We start from the raw sequence: 15818 nt of genomic DNA, 5'->3' as shown, positions 1-15818 counted from the left end.
CACCAACACTAGGTTTTCAGGTTTAAAAACCAGAAGAGTTACATTATAACGTGAAGCAAAGAATCATTATTAGGCCACATATCCAACCTAAATGATGACAGTTACCCCTAATAAACATTCTTTAAAAGTTAAATGAATTTGGGTGCTTATTCCCTTAAATATAAAAATATTTCACGGGACTTCCCTGGCGGTTCAGTCGTTAAGACCCTGCGCTTCCACAGCAGGAGGCATGGATTTGATCCCTGGTTGGGGAACTAAGATCCCACATGCTGTGTGGCACGACCAAAAATAAAAAAAAAAAATTTTAAGTATTTCAGTAAACTTATTAGATGATACGTTTGATATAGCAATTTGCACAGTAAAACAAAAGTAAGTAGTCAAAATTAACTTTGGGAAGGAGAATGTGACGGAATGAGAATGTCATAAGGATGTCATGGACAACCATGGCTCTAGTAAAAACTAGTAAAAACTTTTCAGTTTTTACTAGAATTCATTCATGTATCACTAGTATAATTAAAAATAAAAATTTAAAAAGAATTTTAAAAATCCTAGATTGAAATGGAGATGTTTCCCAAGTTGCAATTTCCTTCCATCCATGGGGCTTCCATTGCCTTCAGGAACCCCTTGGTTACTCCATTTACCAGGTCAGGCTTGTATTCTACTTAACACTTAGTGCCTCACTCATAGCACAGTGGGCACTCAACAACTATCAGCTGAACTGAATTGCACCTGGAAATGTGAAGAATAAAAACAACAAACACATGGTCACTAACAAACTCTATGATCTAGAAAGGCTAAATCATGCTCTAATTTTGAATGAGGCAAATTATTATTGAGTGCTAACAACATGCTCAATAGTTACCAAAGGCATACACAGAATTTTAGAAGAGAGCAAGACAAACATATAACATACTACCAGTGGTACAGAGGCTTTTAAAGCCTAAAATAGGCAGAACCCAAGCCAGAATCAATTATTTCTGGCTCCCTAGCCATAAAACTATAAAATTCAAGGGTTTGAAAAAAAGAAAAGGGGAAAAAACTAACCTGTACTAAGTTTCTATGGGCTGCACATTAGACATTTGTGTAGATTAAAAGTTATTTGAGGACTTAGGTTTCAGCTTGGTCATGTAAAGTACTGGGAGGTCATCATTTCCACCTTTACAAGAAAGAAGCTATATCGACTGAAAATCAATGACTCTTCTTGGACCTATCAGAGAAGTGAAGTCATAGGGCAAACCACCAACCCACTATCTGAAGAGACCGGTGCCTGCAGGTAGCCACAGGATCCAAACATGTAAGCTGGTAGGAAGATTAAACTAGAGATTCTGACAAATTACTGGAGGCCAGAGTATGGAATGTCATGAGAGTATGAAGCTCTTGGGCTCCACGTTGTGGGGGAGGGGTTTCCCATCCTCTTCCAAGTTTTACCAAAAGGAATCCCACAAGGCTCCTACAGGGAAGATCAGGAAAAATGTCAGAGAAAGATTCCATGAAGGTGCTGTTTGGCTGAGGAAAATAGCACTCACTGTGAAATCCACCCAGACCCCTTTCCTTTATCTCTAGTACAGAACAAAAGGCTTAATTTTCGGGGGGACTTAAAATCTATGGCTTGAGGACACTGGTGAATACTCACTGCTGCTGGGCGAATGAACAGAGGAAAAAGAAAAAGAAGCTCCACTCCTGGAGAAAGGGCAGGAAATCTTGTGAAGGACACACTCAAGACCCAAGTTCCAGTACCTGCCTAAGTCTGAGGCTTAATCAAATCATCAGAGAACTCCCCCTCCCCCAGCAACCACCACCTGGCAAACCAGTTATGTGGTTAGTAACACTGAAATACAACTGGGAGAGCTGTAAGAGACAGCTCTTGGGAAACAGCACAAAGGAAAAACCCAAAGCCAAGCAGGAGTCAAAAAGAAGGTATCACTAGAGGAATCAGAAATCTCTGGTGCCCATAGCAAAAACAAACATGGAACACAGGCAGACTCCTGACTAGATTAATTAAAATCCCCACACTAAAGGCCTAGCAGAAGGAAACCTGTGTTCTTCTCCTGCCCATGTTCAGCTTTTAACAAATTTATGAGGTATAATAAAAAGCAGGAAAATATTCCAAATGCCAAAACAATCATCAGATCCAGATTCAGTATGACACAGAAGTTGGGACTATCAGAAATGAAATCTAAAAGAATTATGATTACTGTGTTAAAGACTCTAATGGAAAAGGTAGATAATATGCAAGAGCAGATGGATAATTTCAGAAAAGAGATGTTAACTGTGATAAAGAATCAAATGGAAATGCTCAATAAAAAAAGAGTAAAAAACCACCATGCTCAACAGTAGAACTGACACAAACAAGGAAAGAATCAGTGAACATAAAGATCAAATTTGTTGATCAGGTCAATAAAAATAAAATAAAAAGAGACAAAAGGGAGAAAAAATAGAACACAGCATTCAAGAACTGTGGGACAATAACAAACAGTATAATATATTTGTAATTGGAACCCCAGAAGGAAGAAAAAAAGAGAGAATGGGGCACAATAATTATTTGAAGAAATAATGGCTGAGAACTTTCTAAATTAGTGACAGGCAACAAACCACAGACACTAGAAGCTCAGAGAATACCAAGCAGCATAAATATGAAAAAAACTGAAAGGCCACACCTAGGCAAAGACAAAGAGACTTAAGGAAGCCAGAGGAAAAAAGGCAAATTAGCTATAGAGGAACAAAGATAAGAATTACAGCAGACTTTACAGAAACGATGCAAGCAAGGCAACAGTGGAGTAGTATGTTGAGAGAGGAAAAAAACTCAACTCAGAATTCCATATTCCATGAAAATGTCCTTTAAAAGTGAGGGAAAAAAAGACTTTCTCATACAAACAAAAACAGAATTTACTGACAGCAGATCTGGCATAAAAGTTAATGTTAAAGGAAAATTCTTCAGGCAGAAAGATTATGAATAAGATGGGAAGCTGGATTAGCATAAAGAAATGAAGAACGTTGGAAAAGGAATAAATGAAGGTATAATATAATGTTTTATTTTCAAAATGTTTGAAAAGCCAATTTCCCAGACACCAGCCAAGGGCCAACCTTGCAAGCAGGCCTTCTAAAGATAGCAGCCTCAGGCCTGCTATGTTAACTCTTTTCAGCACAAGAGGGTATATATTAAAAAAAAAAATCCCTACAGCTAGCATCGTACTTAATGGTGAGAGATGGAATGCTTTCTAAGACTGGAACAAATGAAGGATGTCCTCTCTCACCTCTACAACTCTGATAAAGAAGAAAAAATAACAGTACCCATATTACCTGATTTCAAGAATCCTATGAAGCTATAATAGTCAAGACAGTGTGGTAATGGCAAAATGACAGGCACAAAGATCAATTCAACAGAACAGAGATCTCAGAAATAGACCCACACAAGCATAACCACATTTTGACAGAGGTACAAAAGCAATTCAATGGAGAAAGGACAGTCTTTTCAACAAATGGTTCTGGAACTACTGGACATCCATATTCAGGAAGATGAACCTTGACATACACTCCTCATTTTCATGGCTGGTAGGAATGCAAAATGGTAGAACCACTTTGGAAGACAGTTTGGCAGTTTCTTATAAAAACTCAGCAATCCCACTCCTACGTATCTACCCAAATGAACTGAAAACTTATGTCCACACAAAATATTTATTCAGCTTTATTCATAATAGCCAAGAAACTGGAAGCAACCAAGTTGTCCTGAAACAGGTGAATGAACCGTTGTATTCCATACAATGGAATACAATTCAGCGATAAAAAGGAAAAGGCTATTATTTCACATAACATAGATGAATCAAGTAAAAGAAGCAAGACCAAAAAAGGCTACATACTGTATGATTCCATTCATATGACATTCTGAAAAAGGTAGGGCTATAGTTAAAAATTCAGAAGTACACTATTCTGAGGCATTTCTAGGAAACAAAACTGGCTGGATATATTTTTTAACATGGATAGTTCTGACCAGGTCAACTTGTGTAGGAGTTCATGGAAGTTCACATCACCATAACCATATACCATCTCTTTTTAGATAAATGTACTTAATTTTTAAAATAGGGTAATATATTCACGTGGCTTAAAATTCCAAAAGTATATATAAAAGTTTATGCAGTGAAAAGTCTCTCTCCCACCTTCTACCCAGGCCATGTATGCCCCAAAGCTATCAGTGTCTTGAATATCCTTCCAGAAATATTTTATGTTTATGTAAGCAAAAATTTACATATTACTGCCCCACTATCTATTTTATACAAATAGTAGTATACAATACACATTGTTCTGTTTCTTGCTTTTTTTTCATTTTGTACATCTTGAAGATCATGCAATATCAATGTAATATTCTACTGTATAATCAAGCCTTGATTGATCCTTAGGCTATAACCACTCTTGCTATTATAAGCAATATTCCGAGTAACACGCAAACATTTGTTGAATTCATTCCTGGAAGTGTTTGCTGGTTCAAATGATATGTGCATTTATAATTTTGATGGCTATTTCCAAGTCACTTTTTCTTTTTTTAACATCTTTATTGGAGTATAATTGCTTTACAGTGGTGTGTTAGTTTCTGCTTTATTAAAAAGTGAATCAGCTATACATATACAAATATCCCCACATCTCCTCCCTCTTGCGTCTCCCTCCCACCCTCCCTATCCCATCCCTCTAGGTGTTCTCCCTGTGCTATGTGGCTGCTTCCCACTAGCTATTCTACATTTGGTAGTGTATATATGTCCATGCCACTCTCTCACTTCGTCCCAGCTTACACTTCGTCCCAGCTTACCCTATCCCCTCCCCATATCCTCAAGTCCATTCTCTACATCTGCATCTTTATTCCTGTCCTGCCCCTAGGTTCTTCAGAACCTTTTTTTTTTTTAGAGTCCATATATATGTGTTAGCATATGGTATTTGTTTTTCTCTTTCTGATTTACTTCACTCTGTATGACAGACTCTAGGTCCATCCACCTCACTACAAATAACTCAAGTTCGTTTCTTTTTATAGCTGAGTAATAGTCCATTGTACATATGTGCCACATCTTCTTTATCCATTCATCTGTCAATGGACACTTAGGTTGCTTCCATGAGCTGGCTACTGTAAATAGTGCTGCAATGAATATTGGGGTGCATGTGTCTTTTTGAATTATGGTTTTCTCTGGGTATATGCCCAGTAGTGGGATTGCTGGATCATATGGTAATTCTATTTTTAGTTTTTTAAGGAACCTCCATACTGTTCTCCATAGTGGCTGTATCCATTTACATTCCCACCAACAGTGCAAGAGGGTTCCCTTTTCTCCACACCCTCTCCAGCACTTATCGTTTGTAGATTTTTTGATGATGGCCATTCTGACTGGTGCAAGTCACTGACTTTTAAAATGTCAGGGATTTTTCATTTTTAATTTTTATCCTAGGAGGAAAAAAAGGAAGCTGAGATTCTATCACCAGGCAATTTTCTAGAGAAATGTACAGCTCTAAGATGTACAAAGTGAGCCTTCTATTCATTTTCCCACACATGCTTCCTAGGGTCCAGTTGCATTTTCATGTAATGTATTTCAGGCCACAAGCTGGTTGTAAAGCCTATTTCAGGTGTGTAAAAGGTGTTACTTCTAAAATCTTCACAAGCAAAAGCCAAAGGCTGACTCCCCAAATTACTAGTCACTGGCCACTCTACAGCACAATGGTGGATTCTTCACAGCAACCACAAGGAGATTTTAAAATCTTGACCAAATAAAACATATCTACAGAGAATCCTTTGTCCTTATTATAATGCCTAAATAAGGATTTCTTCTCTTAGGTAAAACTATAAATCACATAAAGGTTATGAAGAAAGGATGCAAATGTTTCTCTCACCTTTCAGGTGGTGATGGATTCCCAGTTAGCCATCTTTTTGCTTGACTACAAAACCTAGTGCAGTCTAGTACACTACAGTTTTTGTGATAAAGCTTGAACGGGAGGTTGAGGAAACCCAGGGGCTCCTTTGATAATAGCCACACAAGATCAGTGAGCAGCCAAGCCATTCATGATGGTATCTACATCTAGAGCCACACTGTCTCCCTTTGGCTTCCTCCTAGAAAAACCATCACTCAGCTCCACACTCGATAGAAGAGACGTGGCATGATCATATTACTTAGTCTCAAGAATACACTACATTTACAAATGAGCATTTAAAATGATTTATCAAAGGAAAAGCTGCTATATTCATTAATAATTATTATGCATTACTGTGGTAATGGTCCCCAATTTTCTCACATCTCCTTATGTCCACACCCTGGAGGGTCCCCTCCCACAACGACTCTGGGCTTGGCCATGGAAGAACTTCTGTGGTTTGGCTGATGGGACAATATCAAATGTGACACAAGCAGACACTTGAGAAGTGCTTGTGCACTGGTGCTTGCTCTCGCTTGCTACTCTTTGTGCCTTTGAGACCAGGATGTTAACAAGTCCAGACTAGCCAGCTGGATGAGAGACCATTTGGAGTGGGGATGAGCCATCCCAGCTTAGGGCCTCCTAGACCAACCAGCCTGCCAACTACCAAATGTGTGAGCGAGGCCATCCTAGATCATCCAGCTGCCAGCTAACTATCCTCCCTGCCAAAAAAAAAAAAAAAAAAAAAAAAGAAGGAAAAGCTAATTGACATAGGCTACTTCAAAGTAAATATGTTTGTGGTCCACTACATATGGAAAGGGGAAAAGAACACTGATTTTCCCTATGAAGTTTACTCTGCACATAAGAAATAGTTTCAAACAGAAAAACCTGCAGTACCTGGATGAGAATAAATAAATATATAAGTATAGAAAAAATTCATCAGTCTTCCCAGATTCTCATAAATGCACTGTCTGCCATCACGGATGGCACACACCAAACACACACACACACACACACTCCACAAAAAATTTCCATTTAGTCACTGAAGCATCTTTATCATGATATATTTAAGCCAAAGTCTTATATATTCAACAGTTCCATTTCTAACATGAACAACAACTCAGGTTTCCAGGAATCACTTTTTCCTTCAATTCTACTTTTTTTCCCATTTGACAGGGCTTGGTGAAAGCTGAAAGAGCTCCCTTAATGCAGCCTAAAAAGCATCAGATATAAGAGCCCAATTAAACCTCCTTCTAGAAGCATTCTACAGGACCAGCTTCTTCCAGCATCACAGCAACTCTTTTTAGCCATGTTAATGGTGGGCAGTAAAAATTGTTTAAGATCTACACATGGGACTTCCCTAGTGGTCCAGTGGTAAAGAATCCGCCTTCCAATGCAGGGGACATGGGTTTGATCCCTGGTCAGGGAACTAAGATCCCACATGCCGCAGGACAACTAGGACCGTGCACCACAACTAGAGAGTCTGTGTGCCTCAAACTACAGAGCCCACGCGCTCTGGAGCCCGCAAACCACTACTAGAGAGAGAAAACCCGCACGCTGCAACTAGAGAGGAGCCCGCATGCCGCAACAGAGGATCCCGCCTGCCTCAACGAAGCCTGTGTGCCACAACTAAGACCCGACGCAGCCAAAAAAAAAAAGATCTACACATTTAGGCCAGAAACACTGCCTCTATTGGATCACAAAGTGGGACACTGAAAGGGAAATGACTCTCTTAAACCGCTTTTGTTTAGGCCTCACTAGATGCCTTTCTGGATTAAATACACACACACACTGAAAAACACCTTCCAGCAGCCTCCCCCAGTCCTTGGAATAAAACACAACCTCCTTAATGAGGTCCCATAAGGCCCTGTCAATTTTCCCCTGCCTATCTCATCTCTTTCCCCAGGTCCTAGCCAAACCTCTGTGGATTCTTTCTACATCTCTCTCCCATCTCAGTGCCCTTACAACACCTGTTGTTCCCTCTGCCTAGCAATCCCTTCTCTCTGACTTTTACCTTGTTTTTTCCTGCTCATCCTTCAGGCTCCAGGGCACCTTGCTGATCTCCCTCTCAGAAGCATTCTACCTCTTACTTGCTGTGTGACCTTAGGCACGTTACCTTTGCTTCACCTCTTTGAGCCTCAGAAAGATACCCTGTGATAAGCACTTAACACAGTGCTTAGCACACAAGAAATGGTTAACAAATCATCGCTGCTGTTATTGCTATTATCTCATAGTAATCTCCATCACAACTCAGTACAATTAGTAATTAGATATTTATTTGCAGAAAAATAGAAACACCTCCTTGGATTTCACCTTAATACCTAGTACCTTTCATGCTATTCCCCCCATATTGTATTTTTTGAAGGGAAGACGAAATGAATGTTTACAGAGCAATTATTTTTATTATTATTATTTTTTTTGCGGTATGCGGGCCTCTCACTGTTGTAGCCTCTCCCGTTGTGGAGCACAGGCTCCGGACGCGCAGGCTCAGCGTCCATGGCTCACGGGCCTAGCCGCTCCGTGGCATGTGGGCTCTTCCTGGACTGGGGCACAACCTGTGTCCCCTGCATCGGCAGGTGGACTCTCAACCACTGCGCCACCAGGGAAGCCCAACAGAGCAATTATTACCTCAATTAATTATTATCTCGGAGGTGTGGTTTGGCAGATGAAGAAACTGAGGCATGGTGAAGTTAAGTAACTGGTCAAAATCAAGTGGTGGATTAAAATGCAAGTTGGCATGACCCCACAGTCTGTGTTGGATATGACACCAAAGGCTTCCCTAACTCATAAACCTTGTCATCTAAGAGCAGCAAGCCTCAGAAAAGATGGATCTTCACATTCACATACTTCCCAAATGACTCCCAGGTATCTAACTCTTCAAATCCTTAACCAGCTTGCTGTTCCAATTACCCCTGTAAACCCCTTTAGCACAATACTCTTCCCCTTGATTGAGGTGATAGATTTCCTTACTACCTTTCCACTGGCTGTTGAGCTCTCAAGGAGATGAGTATCTTTCACCTCTTATACCCCTAGCAAATATATGCTTGCTAAATAAATTAAATGAAAATGTTCAAGAATATATTATAGGTGCAAAGTTGGGGGAGTGGTGGAATGGATTTTCATAACTATTAAAGCTTGGCAGAGCTAAGAACAAACTTGACGAAAATGCTGACAAAAGGGGAGTTTACATTAACCACTTTTCCAATTGATACTGATTTCTATATTTAGCACCAGAGATTCCATGTGATTTACAAATGTGTGCTTTACAGCTTTAGGTAGATTTCACTCACCAATGTTCTGCTGCACCCCACAGCTGCACCTGGGCCACCCTCTGTGCAGATGCCTTTGACAAATACCAATCTCTCAATGGTTACTCTCAAACTGTTCATAAAAAGAAACAGAAAGAGCAAATGATAAGGCAAATGGGAACAAACTGTTACTAAACGGTGACCTTGACTGAAAGGAATAAAGGAGTTCTTTGTACTATTCTTACAACTTTTTTTCTAATTGTGTCAAAATAAGAAGTTTTGAAAATCTAAAAAAAAAATTTCCCAGGAGATTGCAACACACAAGGTCTAGTGTACTGGCCATGCTGGTACCATATTCTCTTGTCAGCTGTTCCAAAAAACACACTCCAGACTCGGGTTTCCTTGCCTATCAGCCAACAAAAAGCCCCTTAGGTAACAGCGCTCAGCCACGGCTTCTGGGTTGGGACAGAGATTAAATTATTTACTGCTTGAAGAGCACTAATGAACATATAGGTATCTCCCATTGGACAATGCCCCAGTACTATTTCCCCACACCAGGCCCCCTGCTTTCTTCAGTCGGCTACCTTTGAGTTCTTACTTTCTGTTTCCCAAGCTCAGCTACAGGGTCAGGCAAATTCTCCCCAGGACACTTCTTGCTCACTGTCCCCGGCAAGAGAAGCACAGAGGCAGTTTCGATGGTAAGAGCTTTGCTGCTGTTGTCTAAGGAGAGATCTACAGGAAGGAGGCAAAAATAACTATGGGGGAGTCACAAAGATTCCAGAAAAGAGAAAACTCAAAGCTAGTAGTTACTTGGTCTGTAATGACCACTTGCTAGCACCCTTTTATTCGTTCATCACTTCTACCTACTCATCCTAGACCTTCCCCACCCCACAAACCAGAATGCTTCAGCTTTCCCAGTCACTGTAAGTGGAACAACAGGTAGAAACTTGTAAACCATTCAAGTGTCCCATATTAGCCATTTCAGCAAAGTGCCACATGGGTGTCACCCAATACTCACCCCTCACTTATAAGGTGAGATAAGTAAAGGTCACAGTAAGTTATCCCCTGATGAGAGATTTTCTTAATGTAAACCAGCATATGATCTCTACCTTCCTCAGCTCCTGTTTTGTGTAAGCTCTATGAGGAGGTAGGTACATTATGTCCTATGATAATATTCAACCTCTGTATCCCTGATCAAGGCTTGTTAGAGTCCTTTGTAATGCCATGTCTTCAAAAACACCCAATGCCTTCTGCCTCCCCCAAAATACTTGCTTAGTTCCAGCCAGACCTCAAAGTAGCGTGCAAAAAGAAGAAATGCTTTCGTGTAGCTTAGGGTAGAAATGGGTTGTTAGGGTCAGTGGAACACAAAGGAGGGAAAAGACAAGCATTACCAAAGGAGATCATACTCAACCTACAGCCTTCAACATCCTTTGTTCTTAAATATTTTAACTTTTGCTAACTCATACATCTCAACTATGATGACAGCCCTGCACCATCACCTTTCTTGCTCCTGGGAACTCTCTACAGGCCAGAAGGTGGGTCCCGGTCACCCCTAAGGCTGCTTCCAAGTCACTCCCGGAGGCCAGATGATCACAAACACTTCAGGTAGGAGTGGGAGGCCCTTCTTCACTTTCCCCTACCTGTGAACAAGATTCACCAACTCCTACAGGTGAGAAGGCATTTACCACACTGCCAAGGCACAGCAACACGACTCAGAAAAGTGGGAGAACGAAAGTGTGGGTTCTAGGACCAGACCAGGACCCCTGAGTATTCCAGAACTGACTGGATGAAGAATGCAAGAAACTGTCAAGGCACCAATACTGGGTTAAGAGCACTTCTCTAGCAAACAAAACTGTAGAGAAGAGCATAGTTGAAGAAAAGGTGTCAATGATGGTAGCCAAGACTGAGAGCTCATGTAATTCTCTCACCCTTGGAGAGAGTCATTATCCTTTTACAGTTCAAGTATTTAAATTTAGAGCTCACTTTAAATGAAAAAGAAAATGATATGTTATAGAGGTAGAATACTCCTAGGCTAAACAAAAGAGAAAAAAAAACACATTTTCACTTATCCAAAGAGTAATCACATGATACTATAAAAGCATGAGAACTACACTATTCAAAAGGTACAGAGGCCTGGGATCCACATTCCCATTGTTTACAGATGTTATGAAAGTATTAAATAAAAACGCGATGCTTTGTTCAGGCCGACTCCTTTCTCACACCCCGCCTTCACCCCCAGGCTGACAAGAAATGGCTGCAGGGAAGGTATTTAAGAGAACTACTCTGAGAAAGTGGATTCTGGGTTGCTTAAACTAAGCCAAGATGTTGTGCAACCAGTCTTTACCTAAATTATTTTCCATTACTTTGCCAGTTTTGAGAGAAGCAGTTATCTTTATCAGGGAATGAGGTCGCCTTTCCCTCCAGGCCACTGGAATCACCATCAACACGGTTTTGATTTCTTACACAATCAGACGGCAGGGGGGTGGGGGGACGCGGGGGGAGACGACACGGGGACCTCATCCTCAGCTTCACAGATCAACGGATCTCACATCAAAAACAATCTCTCGAACATCTGAGACCATGGATTTCCCTGCAACTCAGAAATCCAGAGAAGCGGCCAAACAAGTTTCTTGCCAAATGCTTAGGAGCTGCATATGTCCCAGGGCTACACAATGATACCAACTTTTAAACATGCCTTCACATACCACCATTACGGTCACACACTCGAAATCCCGCCCCCCCCTTCCTCCTCACAAATAATAAACGCAGGTTGCCCGGTGCAATTTAAAGCCAGACTTCACCGAAGCAGTGCCTCTGAAAAGCGAGAGAAAAAGATTGGAGGGAGGCTATCTTTTCTTTTTTTTTAATCGATTGCCCCACGGCGGAGGGAATAAAACCAACTCGATTGCTGGAGAAAAGTTAACTTTGCCTTGCCCAGAGATGGGAAATTTTTCCCATAAGACTGGCAAAGCCCTCCCGTTTTCGCCATCCCCGCCCCCGGACCGCCCGGCGCTCACCGCGGATCCGGACCCGGAGCGCCGGAACAATGACGCGAGGGGGAGGGAAAGTTCGCCAGCCCGCGGGGCGCCCGGGCTCACCGGGGACCTCGCCGCCGCCCGCACCGCCCGGCCCCCAGTCTCCGGGACTCAGTTCTTCCCGCCCCCCAACATCGAAACAGTCAGGGCGCGCCCCCGCTCCCCGGAGCATTCGGCCCCAGGCGGCCGGCAGAGCAGGTCCTCCCGCCGCGGGTCTGACCCCGGGAGCCCCGAGAGCAGGCAGTGGACCGGGAGGGAGGGGGCGCCAGGATGGGGCACCGGAGGGAACGGCCGCAACAGTTATGGCGCTCAATTCCTGCCCGAGTGTAGCCGCAGCCGAGCCCGGCCGGGCGCCCCCACCACCCCTGCCCCCGCGCCGGCCACCCGGCGCTGCGCCGGCCGGCCGAGGGACCACCGGGCACTTCACCTCAGCCCACACACGCTCTCGGCCCCAAGGCGGTGGGGACGCCGGAGGCCACCGCGGTGAGGAGCCGAAGCGACCCGGAGCGCGGCGAGGCTGGGCCGGGACGTTGCGCTCCGCGGCGCCCGTTTCCACTCCCTGAGGCCGCCACTCCCGCTGCCCACACAACGCGACGCCCCCTAGCCCGCTCGCCCCGCGTCGAGCCTCAGTGGCGCCTACCTTTGCGCAGCTCGGTCGCCGCTCCTTCCCGGCTCCACACTCGGGCCCGGCAACGTGCCTGGCGAGTCGGGTAGGGGTGGTAACCGCCCCCCGAACCGCTCGCTTTCTTCTCTCCCCTCCCTCGCACCTGCCCCCTAATCTCCTCCCCACCCCCGCCCCCCGCCCCCCGCCCCGCCACGGGATCTGCCGGGGCCGCCCCCAGTGCCTCAGCTCCCGCCCTCGGCCCTCGCCCGCCCGGCCCGTCAGGCCTCAGCGCTGGGCAGGCGGTTGGGCGGCGGCGGCTGCAGCGGCTGAGGCGGCGGCGGCGGCGGCTGAAGCGGCGCGGAGCACTATTGTATTCCTGACACTGTGCGCTCCCACGCTCCGCCTCTTCCCCTTCCTTCCTCCCCCCGTCCCCCCACCCCCCGCGCTCCACTCACAACCCACCCCCCCGCAGCCAACCGCTGTCCGCGCTCGCCCTACCCGACTGGCTCCCCGCCGTCCGCCCGCCGCGCGCTCTTCTGGCGGGCTGGGCGCCGTCGCTACCGCCGCGCGCCTCGAGGCTCCGCCCACTTAGTGCTCCCGCACCCGCGGCGCTGGGCTCCAGGTGGGTTCCTCTCTGCTCCTGCTGGGCGCGCTGCTGTCGGGAGGAGCCTCAGCGCCTCTAAGGGCCGGAGACGCCGACGACGGGGAGGTTCCTGGGCCGTGTTGAAATACTACCTAAGCTTTTCATGGCTCCTTTCAACTCTAAAGTTGTATAAGTGGACCCTCATGTATACAACTCTTGTCGGCCACTATTGATTTAAGTCGTTTGCACTTGAATTACCTATAATAATCAAGCCAAAGTGGCTATTAACAGAATAAATTTATTCAGTTGCAAGCACAAGTGGTTTATGATGTGTGGCTTTTTGACGAGTCAACTTGGTTAGGCTACAGCCTCCATTTATTCAATCAAACACTAACCAAGGTGTTGCTGTGAAGGTATTTTCATGTAATTAAAGCTCCTGATCAGTTGACATAAAGTAAGGGAGATTATCCTGGATAATCTGAGTGGGCCTGATCATTCCTTTCTGACTGCGTGCCCTATAGATTTTGGATTTACTTAGCCTGCCCCACATTTGTAAGCCAATATCTTGTAATTAATGAATGAATAAGAGAGAGAGAGAGAGAGAGAGAGAGAGAGAGAGAGAGAGAGAGAGTGTGTGTGTGTGTGTGTGTGTGTGTGTCTATAGCTATTGGTCTGCTTCTTTGGTGGAATACTGACTCATACAAATGTTTAAGCAACAAACCCTTTACCATGAACTCATAATTGTCATTTTCATTTACATTTCTAGACTAAACAGAAAGGTAAGCTCTATGTCATAATATGCAAATGTGTGAATTCTAAAATATTCATGGTCCTTCAGACTTACCTCATTTTATTATACTTATTTTGAAATAATTATAGATTCACAGGATCTGTAAAAAAAATATTACAGAACAGTCTCATGTAATCTTCACCCAATTTCCCCCAATGGTAATATCTCACATAACCAAGATATTGACATCGGTACAATCCACAGGCCTTATTCCGATTACACCAGTTTTACATGCACTCGTTTCTGTGTCTGTGTATATAGTAGTGCGCAATTTTATCACATGTAAATGGAATCATACCTTTTGAAACTGGCTTTTCTTCACTCAGCATAATTTCCTTGCGATCCACCCAAGTTGTTGCATGTATCAATAGTTCATTCCTTTTTATTACTGAGTAGTAGTATTGCTATGGATGTACTACAGTTTGTTTAACTATTTACCCATGGACGGACATTTGGGTTGTTTCCAATTTTTGCCTATTAAGAATAAAACTGCAATGAATATTCATGTAGAGTTTTTTGTGTAAACATTAGTTTTCACTTCTCTGTGACAAATGCCCAACAGTGCAATTTGCTGGGTCGAATGGTATAAGTTTAGTGTTATAAGAACCTGCCAAAAATTCCAGATTGTCTGTACCATTTTACATTCCCACCAGCAATGTATGAAAGATCCAGTTTCTCTACATCTTTGCCTGCATTTGGTGTTGTCACTATATTTTTATTTTAGTCATTCTAATAGGTGTGTAGTGATACCTCTTTGTTTTAAATTGCACTTCCCAATAGCTGATGATGTTAAATATCTTTTCATATGCTTATTTGCCATTTGTATATCCTCTTTGGTGAAATGTCTGTTCATGTCTTTTGCCCATTACATTTTGAGAATTCTTTATATATTCTAGATACAAGTTTTCTGTCAGATATGTGGTCTGCAAACATTTTTCCCAGTCTGTAGCTGGTCTTTTCATCCTCTTAAGAGATTTTGAAGGCCAAAAGTTGTAATTTTGATGAAGTCCAACTTATCAATGTTTGCATTTATGTATCATGATTTGGTGTCATGTCTGAGAAAAATTTCACCTAGTCCTAGGTCCCACAAACTTTCTCTTGTATTTCATTCTAAAAGTATTATAGTTTTATATTTTACATATAAGGCCATGCTTCATTTTCAATTAATTTTTGTATAAAATGTGAAGTTAAGGTCGAGGTTCATATTTTTGCCTATGAATGTCTGATGGCTCAAACACAATTTGTTAAAATAACTATTTGTTCCTCCACTGAATTGCTTTTGCACCTTTGGCAAAATCAGGTGGGCATATTTGTGTTAGGCTATTTGTGTGGGGCTATTTCTCCATTCTCTATTCTGTTTTATTGTTCTATGTGTCTATCCCTCTGTGAATACCAAACAGTCTTGATTACTGTAGCTATATATTTCTTTATTCTTCTTCAAAATTGTTTGAGCCATTCAAGGTCATTTGCTTTTCTATATAAATTTTGGAGTGAGCCTGTCTATATCTACAAGAACCTTGCTGGGATTTTGATAGGAATTGTGTTGAACCTATAGATCAATTTGGGAAGAATCGACATCTATACTATATTGAGTCTTCTATCCATAAACACGATATGTGTGTCTCTCAATTTATTTAGATCTTCTTTGACTTCGTTCATCAGCATTTTGGAATTTTCAGCA

General features: G+C 42.9%; 1 protein-coding gene across 4 annotated transcripts in view; it reads right to left on the bottom strand.

Annotated features, from left to right (window-relative positions):
* The window catches only part of JADE3 (jade family PHD finger 3), a 151722-nt gene extending 138437 nt beyond the window's left edge, over nt 1-13285 (bottom strand). For 2 of the 4 annotated variants that reach the window (XM_079910188.1, XM_079910190.1), the window contains exons 1-2: nt 12801-12910; nt 9168-9258 (exon numbers count right to left, since the gene is read on the bottom strand). The gene's annotated coding sequence lies outside the window, so the exon portion shown is untranslated. Of the gene's footprint in view, nt 1-9167; nt 9259-12800; nt 12911-13262 lie in introns of those variants that run through there. The other 2 variants (XM_079910191.1, XM_079910189.1) reach the window with 2 other exon arrangements.
* Nucleotides 13286-15818: the final 2533 nt, after the last annotated feature.

This window comes from Stenella coeruleoalba (genome assembly GCF_951394435.1).
Source record: "Stenella coeruleoalba genome assembly, chromosome: X".
Classification (NCBI taxonomy): Eukaryota; Metazoa; Chordata; class Mammalia; order Artiodactyla; family Delphinidae; genus Stenella; species Stenella coeruleoalba.
This window is presented reverse-complemented; position numbering and strand designations above follow the sequence as displayed.